Here is a 20,037-nt window from a genome sequence, read left to right as displayed (position 1 = left end):
GGTTTTATTTAGGTTCTTTTCATGCAAACAAGATAGGTATCATGATATGGGCTAGTGCATCTTGACACAGGAGTAAAAATAGTCTTGCGTGGAGGATGCAAGATAAGGCTGTGTCATCCACTAGTTAACAGTTGTTCAATGATAAAAGTTCTGCGCAAGTCATTTTATTTTGGTGTTGTGTTATTTATCATTTATTCATTACTTACTCACTTATTTAGATGAAAGTGGCTCATTCAAATAGGAGAAAGATTACCTAGCAGAGGAGATCTGCTAATGAAACACAATAGTTCTCTGACCCACACGTCTTTCTACCCACAGTTCTATTCCCAAAAGGCAGCCACTTGGAATTTTAAATTTTTGTTCTGCTACTTGGTCTTCTTATTTTTTTTTAAAAAAACTCCTATTAATATCATTATAACGATGTTTTTGTTTTATGAAATATTAACTATGGATTTTCCAATCTGACAAATGGTATAGTTTATCCACAGCAGCAGGGACAAAATGTCCTTGTTTTCAAGTTTCAACAATTACAATACTATTTCTGTATTGTATTGGTTTTATTGAGTTAAAACTCAGACAATCTTTCTAATTTCAACAAATACCAGTTTCTTGCCATTCCCCATGATAAAAAAATTAGAATATTCATACTACAAACTTCTGTCCCTCTTTCCTCCATCTCCTAACATTGTTCATTTGTACCTTTTGCATTTTCAAAATTGGTAAGATTTACATGCTGCACTAGAATCTTAAGCACAGAATGCTTTAAATTTTGTCTCTTAGATTACTCGATAGTATAATCTTAAATTTTTTAAAATTATGATTATTATAAATAATAATTATACAAAACCAAAAATTGTGCTGGAAATATATTCTCTCATTTAATTCTAAAAGCATCAAATGTCATAACCTACTTGTAAGAAAAAGAATTTTAGAACAGTCTCAAATGGATTCTTTCTTAATGCTGTCTAGCTCAATGCTTCATATTTTTAGTTCATTATGTTTCAGTAATTTTTTTCATCTTTTTCTGAAACATTTCCAGTTACTATTTCCTATTTACACTTCTATCTCCTATTGAGAGACAAAAGATATATTTCTGCTGTAATATTTTCTTTCATCTCTTTATTCATTTTTCTTTCTAGTTGCACATTTATATGTTTATTTTAAAATAACTTCTAGGAACACAGAGTTAAAATAATTATAATTCTTGTTTTATGACATTGCCATCACTGATCCATATATTAATATATTTATATTATTAATATAATGAACTCTCACAACAATAACCAAGGATTAGAAAACTAATATCAGTTTTGTTTTTGGGTTTTATAAAAAGGGTATCACACAGTATATAATCTTTTGAGACTATTTTTCTTATATTTCTAACATTCATTCAATGTTGGCACATGTGGCTTTGATAAACTGATTTTTACTATAGTATAATTCTCCCTTGTGTGAATATACTATAACTTGTCATCCTGGTGATATACATTTAATAGTTTCATTATTTTATATTACAAAGAGTGCTAAAATGAATATTGTTAAACATGTTTTATGATTCATATTTGTAAGAGTTAACTTGAATATGCTCAATATGGTAAAATTATTGGCTATGGAGTATACAGTTATCCAATTTCAAAAGTTAATACAAAAATGTTTTCTAATGTATTGCAACCAGAAGATACTTCCACTTGTAATGCACAAAATACTGCATTTAGCCACATACTCTCTAATGCTTGGTATTTAATGATTTCTTCATTTTTTTTTCCACTTAAATTGGCTCAAAATGGAATCATGTTAAGGGGTTGACTTGCTTTCACCTGATTATTCTTTTGCCACTGGTTTAAAAATACTGGTTTTGTTGAAGTATAATTGCATGGAGTATAGTCATCAATGTTAAAAGCATAAGTTAATGAGTTTGAAAATGTGTATAGTCATATAATCACCACTGCATCAAGATATAGATAATTTCCATTTCCAACAATTCCATTCTCTCATGCTGCTTTGTCATCAACCCTTTCTCCAATCCAGCCCCTGGGAAAACACTGATCTTCTTCCGTCACTACACTTTTATCTTTTCTAAAATTTTATGTAAAATGGTATCATGAAGTCTGTAGCCTTCTATGTCTGCTTCTTTCATATATAGTGCTTTTGAGATTCAACCACATTGTTCATATTAGTAGTTCATTCCATCTTGTTGCTATATAGCATTCCATTACATAGATAAAACATAATTGATTATACATTAAATGAAGAGTGGACATTTGCGTTGTTTCCCATTTTTGGCTCCTGTAAGTAAAGCTTCTATAAACATTGGCTTACGAATCTTTGGTGGGGATGTATGTTTTCATTTTTCTTGGGTAAATATGAAGCAGTGAGATTTCTGGGTGATTTGTTTATGTTTAACTTTATCAGAAAGTACCAGAATGTTTTCCAAAGTGGTTATACCATTTCACATTCCCATTAGAAATGTATGAGAGTCCCAGCTGCTTTACATCCTCATTAATTTTTTGTATGATCAATCTTTATAATTTTAGCCATTCCGGAGGATGATAGTGATATCTCATTTTGTGTGTGTGTGTGTGTGTGTGTGTGTGTGTGTGTGTGTGTGTGTGTGTATAACATGTCCAGATAGTTTTTCTTATTTTCTATCATGTTGCTTATATTCTTTATATATTCTGCATACAAGTCTTTTACTAATTATATGTTTTACATTTTTTTCCAAGTCTACGGCTTACCTTTTATTTTTTTGACGATGTCTAGTGATGAATAAATATTTTAAAATTCAGTTATCAATTAATTTTTCTGTTACGGTTTTTACTTTTTCTGCTCCAAGGAATCTTTTCCTGACCACAGCTTGTGAAGGTCTTTCCCTATATTTTCTTTAGAAGTTTTATATTTAACTTTTATTTTGATAATGTTTTTCAAAATAAATTTTGTATATGCCATAGGATAAGGGTTACGGTGAATTTTTCCCTTATATATTCAATTGTTCAGCACACTTTTGTTAGAAAGACTAGTGATATAGTTAAGCTTGGTGTTCCCACCCAAATCTCAACTTGAATTGTTGTAATCCCAATAATCCCCATGTGTCCAGGGAGAGATCAGGTGGAGGTAATTGAATCATGGCGGCAGTTTCCCCCATGTTGTTCTTGTGATAGTGAGAGAGTGCTCACAAGATCTGATATAAGGGGCTCTTTCCCCTTTGCTCGGCACTTCTTCCTGCCACCTTGTGAAGAAGGTGCCTTGCTTCTCCTTCACCTTCCACCATCACTGTAAGTTTTCCTGAGGCCTCCCTAGCCATGCTGAACCGTGAGTTAATTAAACCTCTTTCCTTTACAAATTACCCTTTATAAATTACTCAGGCAGTTCTTTATCGCAGTGTGAAAATGGACTAATACAACTATTGTTAAACTAAATTTGGCCTGAGAAAGCCTTCTTACTTGCATACTTCAATTCTCATGAATTGCAACCTAACTTAGCACATAAATAAACTGAAAACCCAACTTAGGAGTATGTGTCTGTAAAAATAGGTGAGGCTCAGTCAACCACAGCAGCTGTGCTTCAGCCAATCACAGACAAGCAACTGTTCAAACTGTGTTCAAATAAAGCAACTGCTGAGCTGTAACCAAATCAGCAGTTTCTGTATCTCACTTCCATTTTCTGTACGTCACTTTTCTTTTTCTGCTCAGAAATATTATGCAACCATGCAGCAACCCCAGTTTCGCTAAGCATGTTCTGGTTCTGAGAGCTGCCTGATTTGCAAATCATTTTTTTTTCTCAGTTAAGACTCTGCTAAATTTAATTTGTCAAAAGTTTTTCTTTTATTACCCTTTTCCTATTGCATTATCTTGGATTCTCTGGTTTCTCTTCAGAACACATAAATCTTTCACCTTTTAATATTGCATTATCTTGGTATATTTGTTAAAAATTAACCACATGTGTAGAGGTCCATTTCTAGACTCTTCTCTTCCATTGATCTTATACCAATATTGTGTTGTCTTGGTTATTGTACCATTAAAGCAAGTCTAGAAATCATGTAGTATAAGTCATTCAAACTTGTTCTTCATTTTCAAAGGTTTATTATTGTATTTGCATATAAATCTCAAAATCAACTTATTAATTTTTATTTTAAAAAGCCTATCAAAATTCAAATTGAGTTGAATTTAAAAATCAAACTGACAGAATTGACATTTTAACAATACTGAGTCTTCTGACTCATGCAATAGTATATCTTTTCATGTATTTAGTGCTTTTTTTATGCATTATTTTGTAATTTTCAATGTAGAAGTCTTCAACATAATTTTTAAAATTTATCTCTAAGTATTCCACTTTATTGGTCATGTTGTAAATGGTATTATTTTAAAAACTTTTAATCTAATTATTTATCATTCACATACAGAAATACTATAGATTTTTGCATATTGAACTTATGTCCTGTAGTCTTCCTATTTTGCTTGGTAGTTGTGGTAGTTTTTTTGAGGTAGAGGAGTAGATTCCATAGGATTTTCTACATAGATGGCCAGATGATTGGCAAATACAGACAGATTTACTTTCTCCTTTTCAATGTGTATATATTTTTAATGCATATATGTATGTATACATTTATGTTTTGTTTTACTGGCTGGAGCTTCCAGCACAATGTTAAATAAAATTTGTTTGAGAGAATATCCTTGTCTTTTTTTCAATTACAACGGGTAGGTATTAGTCTTTCATTATTAACTATGATTTTGGTTGTATGAAGTATGATTTTTGATTGATTTTGCATGTAGGTTAGACATATATGCTTTTTATCAGGACAATGAGGTTTCCCTCTAAGTTAGTTGAGAGTTTTGTTTCTTTTTTTGCCATGCATTGTTGTTACATTTATCAGATAATTTGCATCATCAATTAGTGATGAATTATCAATTAAGATAATCTTTTTTGTTTTATATAATGTAAAAAATATATATATATATATATACGAAACCTTTATATATAAATCTTTGAAGGTTGTTCTCTATACCCCATGTATTATAAGTTGTTGTTTTTTTTTGAGCTATATAAAGCACTATTCTCATTTTTGTGTGAGCTCCAGAGATTGTTTGGCCTAAAGGTTTCCTGGTTTTTATTTCTACTATCTCAGGCAATTTTATCTCACATATGTGCAGATCAGTATTCCAACAAATACTTGCTCTCTGGAGCTTTTTCTTTATGCAGCTCGCTCCTATTTAGTAGCCATCTAACAAATACTAGCTGTTTTAACCTCTCCAAATTTCAGTCTCTCTGTATTCAACTCATTCACACCACTGGGCTCTGCATGGTTCCCCTGCCTGTGTTGATAATCAGAACTCTCCTCATTACTTCTCCTTTTCTCTAGGATCCAAATTCTGGTGTATAATGTCTGAAAACTATAATTTCATATATTTGTCAATTTTTTGTTACTTTAAGGCAGAAAGGTAAAGCTGGTTCCTGATATTTTAATTTGACCAGAAGCAAAAGTTAGCCACTGAGTTATTCATTTTTTATTACTAAAAACGTTAAATTTGATTATTTTCCAATCTGAGTTACTTTAGAGTCTTTTGCTCTTTACTCACATATCCGATTCTTTCTTTGAATTTTGATTTATCCAGGCTAATATAAATATATTGGTTAGAAAAACTATATTAATTTTTAATGAGTTACTTGACACATCGAGAATTTGACTCTACTGTGTTGATTTTTCTGGTACACCATCATGGTGCTTGACTTCCTACATGTTTTGTAATGTTGTTTATGAGTTCATATTTCTTGGAAACTTGTCTGTTATTTCCTTAAGGTCTTGCTTTACCATTGGTGTCCCCGAGCAAGGATATTCAGTTTTTTCTGTCAGAGCCTAGAGTTACTACTAATCTAGAACCACTTCAAAATAAATTCATGGCTTAACGTTTTCAGACATTCCAGGTAGTATAGCATTGGTTTGCAAAACTCATGGAGAACCTACTTGTATTTGCAAATGCTTAGGAGAGTTTTTTTTTTTTTCCCTCTACCAGCACTAAGTTTCAAGATGAGCAATTAATTCTTTTTATCATTAGCAGCAGAGGTGTGGGTAGCGGTGGGAGGTGGAGGGGCGGGATGAGGATGGGGAAGTAGGAGATTATAGGGAGCAGAGTTTACCTGTATTCCAACCAAGAATATGTTACCATATCCTCTCCAGTTTATGCAGAAAAATTATCCATAGGGTTGGATTAGTTCTAGGGCTTATCTCATATTTCTTGTGACCTGTGAATCCTTGACAGGCAGTCAAGGTTACCTAGGTTTGGTAAATACCCTGAAGGTGAAAACAATTTTATTGCTTAGTTCTTGTCATTTACTTTTAGGCTTCAAATAACTCTTAAGCACATTCGCAAATTTAAACTGATGCTAAGTGTGTTGTATCCAGCAATTTTAGTTATTTTCAGGGCAGATTATGTTAGGCTGCCACACTGCCAGAAAAAGAATTTTCCTCATCTATTTTTTTTGTTGTTGTTCTTAAGTTCTCTAGCATGCTATTCATTCTTCCATTTCTTCTATCATAATGACTGTATTCTTTAATTTTATTGTTGTTATTACTGTCATTTTAAGTGAACTGCCATAGGAAAGGAAGACAAATATAGTCAAATTCAAGTTATAAATTATGAAAAGTCTTCTAAGTTACTTCTTTTAAAATGCTAATTTTTAAAATAGAAGACAGCAGGGAGTTAAAAAATAAATATCTGATATTCTTCATTTTTTATTATTTTGAAAGACTGGAGTAGATTAGTGAAAAAGGATTTTTTATTGGACTGGATATATAAAAGTTTAGACAATCACAATTAACATGCTAATGTGATATTTTATATAATTATATGTCTAATTTGCTCTTGCAGTAAATTCAATCTTTTTGAGCATGTACTGTATGCCATATGCCCAGTAAAAATATTCACAGAAAGAATTAGGATATTTTCCTTAGATTTGTACTAAAGAAATAAGAATATTCTTCTATTTTTGAATATTATGCATATTTTAAATATTATTTGAGGCTAGTTATATAAATGTAGATTTTACAAATGTGTTAAGTCAAAATATCTGGATATAATATAAAACCTTTTTTTTTTTTTTAAACTATTCTTTTAAAAGCTGGTATGGCAGAGATTTCAGGCCTCTGATTAGAACACATATATTAACATTTCATAAAGAAAGGGAAATTTGGATCAAATTTATGATATGCCAAATAGTAAAATAAATATACACTAGATAAGAATATTTCTGTGGTTTGGCCCACACAGACTCATTCCCTGGCCAGCTGACAACCACTCTCTTGGGGATTGTGAACATCAAAAAAAATTTTCTTTGGCACTGTCTTCTCTAGAATGGGCTTAGCTAGGGCTGTTGAGTGTAGCAGCTGCCAGGGTTGGTAACCTTCAGTAGATAAGACTAGACGGAGAAATTAGAAGGTATTACTTTTGGATTGATGTAAATCTAAGTTTGGCAAAGTTTTCTCAGATTCTAAGATCTGGGGGAGCCTGAGCTGTGTCATTTCCACAGAAAACTGATCCGTGTCGGTTCCATGGATCTTTGTATTTAAATTTGCATCACTGTTAAGAGGACATGTATTGTGTTAGATGAGGAAGAAATGTCTTCAACAAGATATTCCTTTGTTAAATTAATACGACAATAACTAATATGACGCAAGACTAAACTTCAGTAGACTTGATTCTTACTGTTGAAATTAAAAGGCATTTCAAATTATGAAAGACCTTGAAAATCGAACTGGCTAATCTTTGGATATGTATTATTATCTATCCCAGTTGTGGGTTATCTTAATTACTGGAATAGAGTTCCTTTGGAAAGTTTTTCTAAACCAGTGGATAGCAGTACAAACCCATAAACAGAAATAAATGTTCCTGTCTCTTCAATTTGAGTGTTGTTTTCAAATTATCAACACAAAGCTGAGATTTTTGCAGTGGAGGTTTGAGGATTCTACCACAACCAAAAGTTATTTCGCTGCCATTGTCCAATCAATATGCAGTCCTGTCAAGAGTTTATTGGTTATGTTTCATAGAAATACTTTGTATATTTAGTAGGACATAGAAGGCAAATTTGTAACTTGCTCCATTTCCTTATTATTGTTTTTGACAATTAGAATCAGTACCAGGCTATCACTCAGTTTCTTAACAGTGATTTAGGTGAACAATTTGAAAATGTTATGTTTGTGGTATTACTATGCTAAAGCACTGACTACATTATGGAATAATATATTTCCTTATCACTTTTAATGCAGTTATACATTAGCTGCCCCCCTTTTTTTTTCCATTTTAATGGACTGAAGTTGGCTTTATTTCCTCTTGGAGTTACACCGTTAAGCACATCCAATTTAAGACATGAAACAAGGAAGGTAGAGTTCCACTGTTACAAAAATTTTATTAGCATAAAAGAGTAGGTCCTTTCATTTTACTCTAAGCTCATGTTGAAAATAATCACAATTACAGTGTTGCAATATACCACATTGCAATTAACATACTACAAAAACTTAATGGATTCAAGTTTAAGAATGATCTAGATTTTTCTCTGCATTTTAGCAGGCTTAAGGATATCCTTAGAATACTATCACCCTTATTTATTTTTACTCCCAAAAACTTTCTGACAAGAGAAAGTTTAAGTTGATTTAAACAAAATGTTCAGTGAATTGTGCTTGATCTTAGTATGCCCATGGAAATGTGTTTTTCTAAATTCTTTTACAGAATCCTGTATTTTCAATATTGTAGCATTGATTATGTTTGACTTTAATTTTAATTTTTGTTTGTCTCTCAAGAAATTATAAGCTTCATGAAGGTACATATCATATTTATCTGGTTAATATCATATCCCACTATTTATTACAGTGTCTTTCTCAGAATAAACTCTCAAAATACATATATATTGAATGGATAACTGAATGAGCAAATTACTTCTTGGTTTGAGAGAAGGTTTAACATTTTTGCTCTAATGTATAAACTCAGAATAGTCCTCTCCCACAAAGATGTCCAAGAAAAACAGAAAATAAATGAAGAAAAAATACAGGTACACGATTTTTAAGCTGTGTCTACTTACACCCTCACCTGCAAAGTTTGTTTTTATTTATTTAGGCCATAAGTGTGCTTATTCAACCTTAATTTGTAGTTGTGCTAAGCTGATTATCATAGCTACAGATAGAGCTAAAATTGAGTAGGAAATGGAAGAACAGAAGAGAAAAACTAAATTTTTTGCCACCAATTTTCAGCCTTTGCTAACCTTACGGACCATTTCCCAATACTGTGCCAATGTAAGTTTCCTTAAAAATAGCTTATGAGATAGGGCAACAAAGAATACAAGCCAATTGTCCTCTAAATTTCAGAGCAACAATCTTCTGATCCAAGCAGAGGTTGTTATGACATCCTGTACCTGGCTTCGCAACATTTCCTAAGGTAAACACATAATTCAGGCAAAGGATACCTCTGGAAATACTTGTCAGTTGTTCACCTTTCAAAAATGGCTTTGTATTAGATTTGCAATGAATGACATTGAATATTATAGTTTTGGTAAATGGCCTAATTGTTGACAGTAACATAATGTAATTTGCTTATTTCAAAAGGACATTTTTCTATGCCGTAGTACCTTCTTAAGCTTTCACCAATAATAATTCCATTTGGAGATATTTATTGAATGTCTCCTTTCAATGGGAGAGAATTCTCTTTTATGGGTCACTTCGTTCCTAGTTGATGGGACAAAAGTACCCATTTCCCAAGTTACAATAGAAGGAAGGTGCAGGAGAGTGGGTGAAGAACTGGACTAGGAAGCTGAATCCTGGATTCCAGGCTTGGGTCCTTCCCTTACTATAAATGTATCTAAGTTATATAAATAGCTGAACTGATTCCCAGTCTCCAAATTTATATTTGTAACACTCCCTACCTGGCCTACCTCATCAAAAACAAGATAACAAACATGAAATCTCATTATACTCTTAAGATGCCATACACATTTGAGATATTACACTTATAGATCGATATTAGTGTCAAAAAACTCAAGAATGCTATCATTTAGAAATGAGATTTGAAAGGTTAATAGATATGAAAATAAAAAGGAAAAGAGAAGGGTGGTTGCAAGGGCAAAAGAAGCACTTAAGATAGCAGATTGAGAAGTCCTAACCTGAAAATCTGCCTCTGGGAAGAGAAAAAGATGAGAATGCGAGAAACACCTAAGACTTTTGTTCCTATGGCCAAGAACTATGGTATATTTCTTAAACTGTTGTTGTTTAAGATTGCCAGTGAGTGGCATGTAGCCTCAGGAAGATCTATCCTAAAATGTTTTGTTGGCTGAATTTTCTGGGATGGTAATTCATCAAAAATATTTTTCCTTCTGCCTTTGAATGACATGCTTTTTCTAAGCCAAGGAGTGGTTTAGATGGAAAACCAAATCATATGAAACATCTCAGGTTTTTGCTCATCATGGCAACTTGTTTTCTCATGTGGGAGGTAACTCCCTCAAAGAAATAATGCCTGACAATTCAGCAATTGAATTGAGCTAAGACTTCTGAAATGAAATAATGCAATTGGCAGGGAGAAATTGCTGAAAAAAGCATAGGTTTTTCATAAGTTCTGTTAACTAAGAAAACAGAAAATATCTTAAAAATTCACTTTTTGTTTTAAAGGGGCATTTTGACAATACGCTTTTAACTTTATGATGTTAAAGATTATGTATACCTTATCTTAAGCAATGATGTAGGCTCATTTTAGAATAAATCATATGAAAGCCTCCTTTTCCTTTCATTTTTCTTTGCATGGAGAAAGGAAACAAGAATTATTAAAAGCAAAGGGTAGCTTTCATTTATTCTCTTATATATAAGGCTATGATTTAAAAGTAGAAACAAAACCAGAAACTCCAGACTGATAGGTCCTCAGGTTCAGTGGTATATCTTTTGAAGTGATTTTTGTATTGACAACCACCTATCCTTTTCTTAGAACTATGCCCTAGACATTTCCTTGAGTTTCAAAAGAGTGGCTAATATACCCAAAGAATAAAGAATCCTCAAGTCTTCCTTTTTTAAATTCCTACTTTTCTACTCCTCTGCTAGTGAAGTTGTTTGGAGAGGTCTCAGGGAATAGTGAATAAGCATTGACCACCTCCCTATGTTTTAGTAGCCCCCAAAATTGAAAAGTTTCTAACTATATCGAACAATTAGGCTTTGCCTAATTTTTTTTTTTTTTTTTTTTTTTTTTTGAGACGGAGTCTCGCTCTGTCACCCGGGCTGGAAGGCTGGAGCGCAGTGGCGCGATCTCAGCCCACTGCAAGCTCCGCCTCCTGGGTTCACGCCATTCTCCTGCCTCAGCCTCCCGAGTAGCTGGGACTACAGGTGCCCGCCACCACGCCTGGCTAATTTTTTGTATTTTTAGTAGAGATGGGGTTTCACCATGTTAGCCAGGATGATCTCGATCTCCTGACCTCGTGATCCACCCACCTCGGCCTCCCAAAGTGCTGGGATTACAGGCGTGAGCCACCATGCCAGGCCAGGCTTTGCTTATTCTGTGGCCATTGAAAGATGATCACTTGCTGTGATGAATTAAAAATTTTTAAGTAGGTTAAAGATTTTGTGTTTTTTTTTTTGTTGTTTTCTGTATTTCTGAGGTAGCTGCCTAATGTAATGAGAATAAACCTCAGAAGAAGAATATTTATTTTGATTAGCATTATGCTATTTGAGTTGTGAAATAATGTTCTCTTGGTCAAACAATGACAAAACTTTTTTAAAGACAAAAATGAAGAATGTTAATATATGAGTCTGGGCTGTAAAGTATGACAAGCTTAGATGATTTCTGCATGGATAGGTTTTTATATGTGAAAAGTTGTAATTGGCTAATAGTGTCAATTATGTTATTTTTATATTGCTATTATTTCTGTCAATCAATAAAAAATATAGAGATGGCAGTTGTTGGTATCTGTTCAATAGCACAAGAGTGTCAGGAACTCAGGGATGGATCTCTTAGCCTTTTACTCATGGTCCTTGAAAGGCTGTTGGACCTCAAGACATTACCACCACGTTTTGGAAAAGAAAAAAATGAGAAGGGTAAAGAGGGCTCCGCTGGCTGAATAAACTTTTCGAAAAGTGTCACCCAACATCTTGTTTATAACATATATCTTATAGGCTGGGCGCAGTGGCTCACGCCTGTAATCTCAGCACTTTGGAAGGCCGGGGCGGGTGGATCATTAGGTCAGGAGACCAAGACCATCCTGGCTAACACGGTGAAACCCTGTCTCTACTAAAAATACAAAAAATTAGCCGGGCGTGGTGGCGGGTGCCTGTAGTCCCAGCTACTCGGGAGGCTGAGGCAGAATGGTGTGAACCCGGGAGGCGGAGCTTGCAGTGAGCCGAGATGGCGCCACTGCACTCCAGCCTGGGCAACAGAGCGAGACTCCGTCTCAAAAAAAAAAAAAATAAAAAGATATAGACCATTCTTTGAGCAAGTGAGGCTGTTTATAGCTGGGTATATGGCCTTTCCCTATTCTCTCTTACAAAGGAAGAAGTAAAGAATGGAGATAGTACTGGGAGTGAAGAGTTACTGTCACATACATGTAGCATTTCAGTGCCATCTCAGACTTCTGTTTGGAGTTAAGCAACCAAACTGAAAGAGAAGAAACAGAACTTCATCCACAATGACCCTTGCTATGGGAAGCTAAGTTTCATCTCTCATTGTTAATGGAGCAACAGTGAGAACACACTTACTCAGAAAGGTATGGATGAGATTGTATAGGAAAACTACAGCATAGGACAGATTTCTGACATTCAACATTTGAGGTTTCCATTGATCAAGGCCAACCTTTAAAGTCCATGGCATATAATAACTTTAACTTTTTCTGTCAAGTCACTTTTACAACCAAAGCTGGTGTATTAGATTGCTAGGACTGTCATAGCAAAGTCTCAGCAAGTGGAACAACAAAATGTTACTGTCTGACAGTTCTGAAGACTAGAGGTCTGTGATCAAGGTGTTGGCAGGATTGGTTTCTTCTGAGGGGTATGAAACGGAATCTGATCCATGGCTTTCTCCTACCTTCTGGTAGGTTGTTGGCAATCTTTTGTGTTCTTTGGCTGTGGATGTATCACTTCAATCTCAGCTTTCATCTCTACATGTCATTCTGCCTTTATTTCCACATAGTATCTGTCTCTGTTTGAATTTCCCCTTTTTATAAGGATACCAGTCCTATTGGATTAGGGCCCACTCTAATGACCTCATCTTGACTACATCTACAAAGACCCTATTTCCAAATGAGATCATATTCTGAGATACTAGGGTTTACAACTGAAATGTATCTTTTTTAGGGGGACATAATTCAATCTCATGATATCTGGTATGCAAATTCATTTGTTAAAAAATGAATCTGGAGGATCCCTTACCTGACCCTGAAGCCTCTACATTGCAACAACCATTTCTTTTTCCACTGGAGGAAATTTTAGACTATAGAGGTGTTTGAGAATTTTTAAGGGCCTATTTAATGGCATACATTGAAAATTTTGCTTTCAGTCCTTATGGAATTATCTGGATCACAGCGGGATTGTTCATGAATCTGAAGATGTATATTTATTTCATGTTATGACTATTCAGTTAAACACTTTTACCGCACAGTTCACTTTTCTCAAAGTCACATTTTTTTTAGGGGTGGAAATAACAATTTTTTAAATCCCAAAACACCCTGAATACAATATATTAAATTAATAATATTTTAGAAAAGACACATTTATCCACTTACTTAACATAATAATCTCTAATCAAAGAGTATCACATGGAACAGATTAAAAGTGAGCATCATGTTTGGATTAAAAAACCACTTTTGCTTTGTTGGTATGCCAGGTGGGAAGAATGAAGAGGAAGCATCTTCTGAATCTTCAGTTTATTTTACACTTGTGTTTTCTATGTTTTGAGCTGCTCTCAGGTTGAGCCTTTAATTTCTTGTAGTCCAAGGAAAAGACATTTTTTATCCAGTGGGCTGAATTGTGTTCAATAAAAAGTTAAGTTCAAGTTCTAACCTCTGGTACCTCAATATGACCCTATTTGAAGATAATATTTGCAGATGTAACCAAGTTATGATGAGGTCACAATGGAGGGTGGGTCCTCCAATGATTGGTGTCCATATAAGACAAGGATAATCTGGCCACAGAGACACAGGTAAGAATGCTGTGTGAAGACAGAGGCTGAGTGATATATCTCTAAGCCAAGGAACTACAAAGATTGCCAGCAGTCTCTAGATGCTAGAGGCATGGGACAGATTCTCCCTTACCACCTCCAGACAGTTTGCTGAAACCTTGATTTTTGACTCAGCTTTCATAACTATGAGAGAATAAATTTCTGCTTTTTTAAAGCTACGAAGCTTGTGATAATTTGTTGTCAACCCGAGGAAATCAATACATCCAGCATATCCAACTTTGATATCAAATGTCTGCCTGATGATGTGCGCCAACTGCCACCCCAATTCAATCGCTTCCTTCCTTGGTGAGCATAAGAAGCTTCATTACATTACATCTTACATTTGAACTAGATCTTACTTTCTCATTATTTATTATTTATACAAACTTGTTTTCACTGTTCAATTGATGTATGTTCAAATCTATAAAAATTGGAGGGTTTTTTTTTTTCAATTTGTGGTTTTTCATTTTAGGAGGAGGGTTTCAGGAACACACTTAAAATCATGAAATAAGACATAGACTTTACCTTGATTCTTATGGTCACCTCAGTAAAGGAAAGTGTTCACAGCAAGGATAAGGTAAGAGGGCTTGTTGGTTTCCTGAGAAGATAGTTATACTGGAAACACTTCTAGTTATTCACTTAATTTTAAAAGCACTTATATAGAAACAGAGAAAGCACATGAATTTGGCAGGAAAAACAGAAGAGTAAAGCAAGAAATGAGAACAAAGAAAGAGGTGTGGAAAAGAAGTCCTTGGGAGAAGCAATCCAAGTGAGATGCAAGTGTACTTTTACCATTTGTTTTACCATTTGTGCTCTCTAAAATTTTAATGATTAGTCTTCAGTTCTGTTTATCAGATCAGTGTGTAATTCTATGGATTTGAGAATTACACACTGATGTGATAAACAGAACTGAAATATAGCAAGTATATTTAAAATATACCAAGTATAATATAGCAAGCATATTTAAAAATACTTGCTAATGCCTCACTTCCTTCAAGTGTTTGTTCAAATGTCACCTTATCAAAGAATATATAGATAACTCAGATTCTCTGACCTGCCCTCCTTCTCCAATCCCTGCACTTGGGAAGCTCCCTTCCCCTACTCCACCTGTTCATCTTTTCATTGTACTTACTATGTTCCCATAAGCTTTGTAATTTACTTGTTATTTTCTTTGTTCCTGTCTGCTCCCTGCCACCCATCCTGCCCCCCAACCCTTTTTGGACAGAAACTCCTTGAAGTCAAGCCCCTTAGACCTTGATTAATTCCACAAATCTAGAGCAGTGTCTGGCATATCATAGGTGCCCTTTTTTTTAACAAATGCATTTTCTTAACAATTAATAATCTGTTGTGATATTTTCAGGATTTTAAAAATCATTCATCTTATATTTTATATGCATGTGTAATCCTTGCATGTTGAGCTAAGATTTTTATGGCTTGTGTATTCCCATTTTATCTCTTTGACGTAAAATTATATATGGTTAAAAAGGATTTGTTGTTGCTTGACCTGATGTTTGCCTCCTGAAAAATCTCTCTAACATAGTTTAGCAAGATGCTAACAAGTCCCAATGAAATACATCTGCTCTACTGTTGTCTCCAACTCCTGGTCTCTTCAAACTTTTAAAACTGTCGTAGATTACTGGAAACACAACTGCATTTGAAATTAATTCAATAAAACAGTAGTTGCAGATGCTTCACTAAGGGTTTAAAAACAAAATTGTCAGCCAAAGAAAATGGCTTGTAAATGTCTAGCCATCACTCCTGTGTTGCAGAAGTAAGTTTTCTGGCAATGAGGGAAGTGGGGCTCCCTGCTTGCTGACACATAAATGACTAAACTGGAGAGATTTCTTAGTCTGTCTGCTAAGCAGTGGTGTGGATGTGTAACTGGATGCTGGCATTGCGGTGCAGTTGTAGGTGAAAATCCTGAACGTGATGAAAGACAATCTTTGGTAATAGAATTGCAGGAAAGCAGGGGTTTGAATCAACCAGGTACAATCTTGCTGCTTTCTCTTTCTCATTTGTATAAGATTTTTTCTATAATCTAGAAAGCATAAGGGCAATGACTTCCAATTTAATTGATGGCTCAGTCTGACATAATTGATTCCACATGGTGGGTGACAAATGACTCTTGGGTTAACCTCTCTTCCTATTCAAGAAATAGATAAATCTACTAGGATTTTCTCTTTTCTCACAAAACTATCACTTGGGCATCAATTTATCTATCTTTGATGAAATTTTAAGTATTTCATAAACTGGTGAAACCTCTTATTCTTGGTTTTTGGGGGAAGGTGGAAAATAATAGAATTTTCTTACATTCTGTCATTGAGTTGATGGATGGCTGAAGGAAAAGCAGCATCCTAGGTTTTTCAGAGACATGTCTATGCTGAAGTCAGATTATATGGTGACTTGCAGTGTAACTATACTAGTATCTCTTTACATCTGTACACAAGAAAAATTTCTGTTAAATAACAATATCAGTTTGGAATTGCTCAAGGGACTTAATAGAACAGCTTGGAATATGGCCATGGTAATACACATTCAGAAGGTCAAAATTTCTCAGCTAGAGAATGGTTCAGTATGCTCATTCATCACTTTCTACTTTTGCTTATATGAAACAAAAACATACAGCTACATGCAAGTTGAACTGTAGCATCCGCACAATCAGACTTAAAAACAAAGTACTAAATCCCAACCTACTGCTGTCAATTCGCAGGATTCATCCTGATATAATCTTTATGATACAGATGTTTATTTTCAAAACTCACACAAAGAAATTAGCTGAATGACAAACAGTGCTGATATCTTTTATGTATATAACAAATTTCATCCCAAAATTGCAGTGCACTATATAATTAGCCAGTTAATAATTTTATATAAAATCCTGAGTAAAATATTCTCAACTTCTCAAGAATCAGATGACTGAGAGAAGACAAAGTTCAATTTTTCCTCAATCTATTGGATAGGGTAGATGAGAAAGATGGCTTTTGCAGCATTCCTGGAAAGTTCACAGTTTAGGATTCACAGCCTCTGATTCTTAGATGAGGACAGCTGATGCTATACATATTACTGAAGCCAAGTGGTGGGATGATATATTCCATCCAAGCTGTTTCCATGAGTGAGTAGGCTCTGGCCTTTCTAGCTTGGTTTCTCAATGCTGGAGAAGACAACACACATTCTTTGGAAGTTGAGTCCAAACCAAAACTCCACTTCATCTGCAGTTCTGCCTCTGGGTGGTCCTGGGTGACCCAGTTTAGCTTGGGGAAGCCCTGGGAAATTTGATATGGCCACATCCAGTTTAAGCGCTACTCCTGGGTGGTCTTCAGCAGTTAATAGAGTTCGGTTGTGTGGCCATTATAAGAGCTTCAGAGAAGTCCAGGAATCTGGGCTTGGACAAGGTCCAGACTATTAAGTGATGATTACTCCTGAGCATATCAGTATAATAAACTGGAAGGACTAGAGTAGTTCTGGGAGGACTAGGTAGTTCATGCCAAACACACCTCAGCAATTCTATGCTGCTGACATGGTTGGCATCTTCCAATGCCCAAACTCAAGGCACCATGTTGTCGGATTGAACAATAACTGGGCTGCCTCAAGGCAAGGGTTCAGAACTTTCCAGGCATTGCTTTACGGCAAGGAAGACACAGAGAAGTTTGCTTTGATAAATTTAAGTCCTGTAAATTTGCTAAATAATACCAACCCTTAATTAGATAGATAGATATGAATATATATATATAGATAGATAGATAAAGGGGAACTGAGTTGAGTTGATAAGAATATCAACCCTTAATCATATATATATTGACAAAGGGGAACTGAGGCTTAGTCAATCCAAAATCATTTGTATTTCGCTATAGAAAATGGTATAGTATAGTGAAAACAACATATGCTTTGGAGACAGCCACTCCTGGGTTCTAAAGTCCACTCCACTGTTTATTGTCAGAGAAACTGGCTGAGAGATGTGGAACATTATCCCAAAAGACAGTCATGCAGGCCGGGCGCTGTGGCTCATGCCTGTAATCCCAGCATCTTGGGAGGCTGAGGCAGGTGGATCACCTGAGGAGTTCAAGACCAGCCTGACCAACATGGCGAAAACCCGTCTCTACTAAAAAAAAAAAAAAAAAAAAAAAAAAAAAAAAAAAAAAAAAAAAAAAATTAGCTAGGCGTGGTGGTGAGCGCCTGTAATCCCAGCTACTTGGGAGGCTGAGAATTGAGGCAGGAGAATTGCTTGAACACGGGAGGCAGAGGTTGCAGTGAGCCGAGATCATGCCACTGCACTCTAGTCTGGGTGACAGAGCAAGACTCTGTCTAAAAAAAAAAAAAAGATAGTACATGCAGAAAATAGAAAAAATATTTAATTAAAATATGTTCACACATACTTATGTGTGTCAGTCTGTTGAGATAAGTAATGATATTTCAAGGGTAAAAATAGTTAAATGGCAAAACCGTGGGGCTTGGGTTCAGACAGACTTGCATTGACACTGAGCGATCCTGAGAAATTTCTTATCTTCTCTCTGAATCAGGGTTCTTCATACATAAATGAAATTAATATGATCTACCTTGTGGAAGAGTTACAAGGATTAGATAAGATGGAAGTTCCTAGCCTGATGCGTGACACATTCTAGGTGCTAAATCAATGCTAGCTTACATTTCCTCCTTTTCTTACTTTAAGATATCCCACAGAGGTTTGGAACCTCTGTTTCCCTCTTCCCCAAAAAGGAACAAAATTTTGAGCAGATAAAGTGTGGGTCTGGACTGGGACTATTCTGACAGTTCTTTTTTTTTTTTTTTTTTTTTTGAGATGGAGTCTCGCTCTGTAGCCCAGGCTGGAGTGCAGTGGCGCGATGATCTCGGCTCACTGTAAGCTCCGCCTCCTGGGTTCACGCCATTCACCTGCCTCAGCTTCCCGAGTAGCTGGGACTATGGGTGCCCACCACCACGACCGGCTAATATTTTGTATTTTTAGTAGAGATGGGGTTTCACCATGTTAGCCAGGATAGTCTGGATCTCCTGACCTCGTGATTCTCCAGCCTCAGCCTCCCAAGGTGCTGGGATTACAGGCGTGATTTTTTTTTTTTTTTAAATGCAAGAACGAGCAAGTGCACGCTTTCAGTCCTCAGTATGGATGCCATGGGTAGAAGTCCAGGGTAACAATGAGACAGTGGAAGATTTTCTCTCTATTTCCTTTTTTTTCTGAGCCACAGGTTTTGCTATGTTGCTCAGGCTGGTCTTGAATTGCTGGCCCCGGGATATTCTCCCACCTCAGGGTCAGCTGGTGATCCTGCATCTCTTGTCCCTGCAGGGCAGTTTTCTGGGTGGTCTTGCACGGACCCAGTTCTCCCCCTACTTCCTGCATGCAGCTTTCAGAATAACCATAGAATGTGCTGGGAATACAATATCTTAAGATAGTAAGGAATTGCCTGAAATGGCTTGGGACTTGTTCCTGTCCCTCCTAGGGAATGTAATATCTTCAGTTAGGGAGGAGATGCCCAGGGAATCTGAGGCTTTGTTCCTTTCTCCCTTGGAAAGAAAATGTCCTTCAAAGCTTTTCCCAGTGGGTCATGTAGCCCAGGAGTCTCCAATCCCTGGGCGGCAGACCGGTACTGATCCGTGACCTACTGGGAGCCAGACCAAACAGCAGGAGGTGAGCAGCGGGCAAATGACCATAACCACCTGAGTTCTGCCTCCTATCAGATCAGCAGCTGCATGAGATTCCACAGAAGCGCGAACCCTACTGTGACCTGTGTACGTGAGGGATCGAGGTTGTGCATTCCTTGTGAGAATCTAACTAATGCCTGATGATCTGAGGTGGAACAGTTGCGGTTTCATCCTGAAACCATCCCTTCCCCACACTCCACTGGTTCATGGAAAAATTGTC

The 20,037-nt window shown here is 35.6% G+C and overlaps 1 protein-coding gene across 1 annotated transcript in view; it reads left to right on the top strand.

Annotated features, from left to right (window-relative positions):
- Nucleotides 1–18,266, top strand: part of CRPPA (CDP-L-ribitol pyrophosphorylase A) — a 379,242-nt gene extending 360,976 nt beyond the window's left edge. The window contains exons 10-11 of the transcript XR_010158347.1: nt 14,342–14,471; nt 14,638–18,266. The gene's annotated coding sequence lies outside the window, so the exon portion shown is untranslated. The remainder of the gene's footprint in view (nt 1–14,341; nt 14,472–14,637) is intronic.
- Nucleotides 18,267–20,037: the final 1,771 nt, after the last annotated feature.

Source organism: Pan troglodytes, chromosome 6 (assembly GCF_028858775.2).
Source record: "Pan troglodytes isolate AG18354 chromosome 6, NHGRI_mPanTro3-v2.0_pri, whole genome shotgun sequence".
Lineage (NCBI taxonomy): Eukaryota > Metazoa > Chordata > Mammalia > Primates > Hominidae > Pan > Pan troglodytes.
The sequence above is the reverse complement of the archived record's forward strand: the minus strand, read 5'-3'. Positions and strand labels throughout refer to the sequence as shown.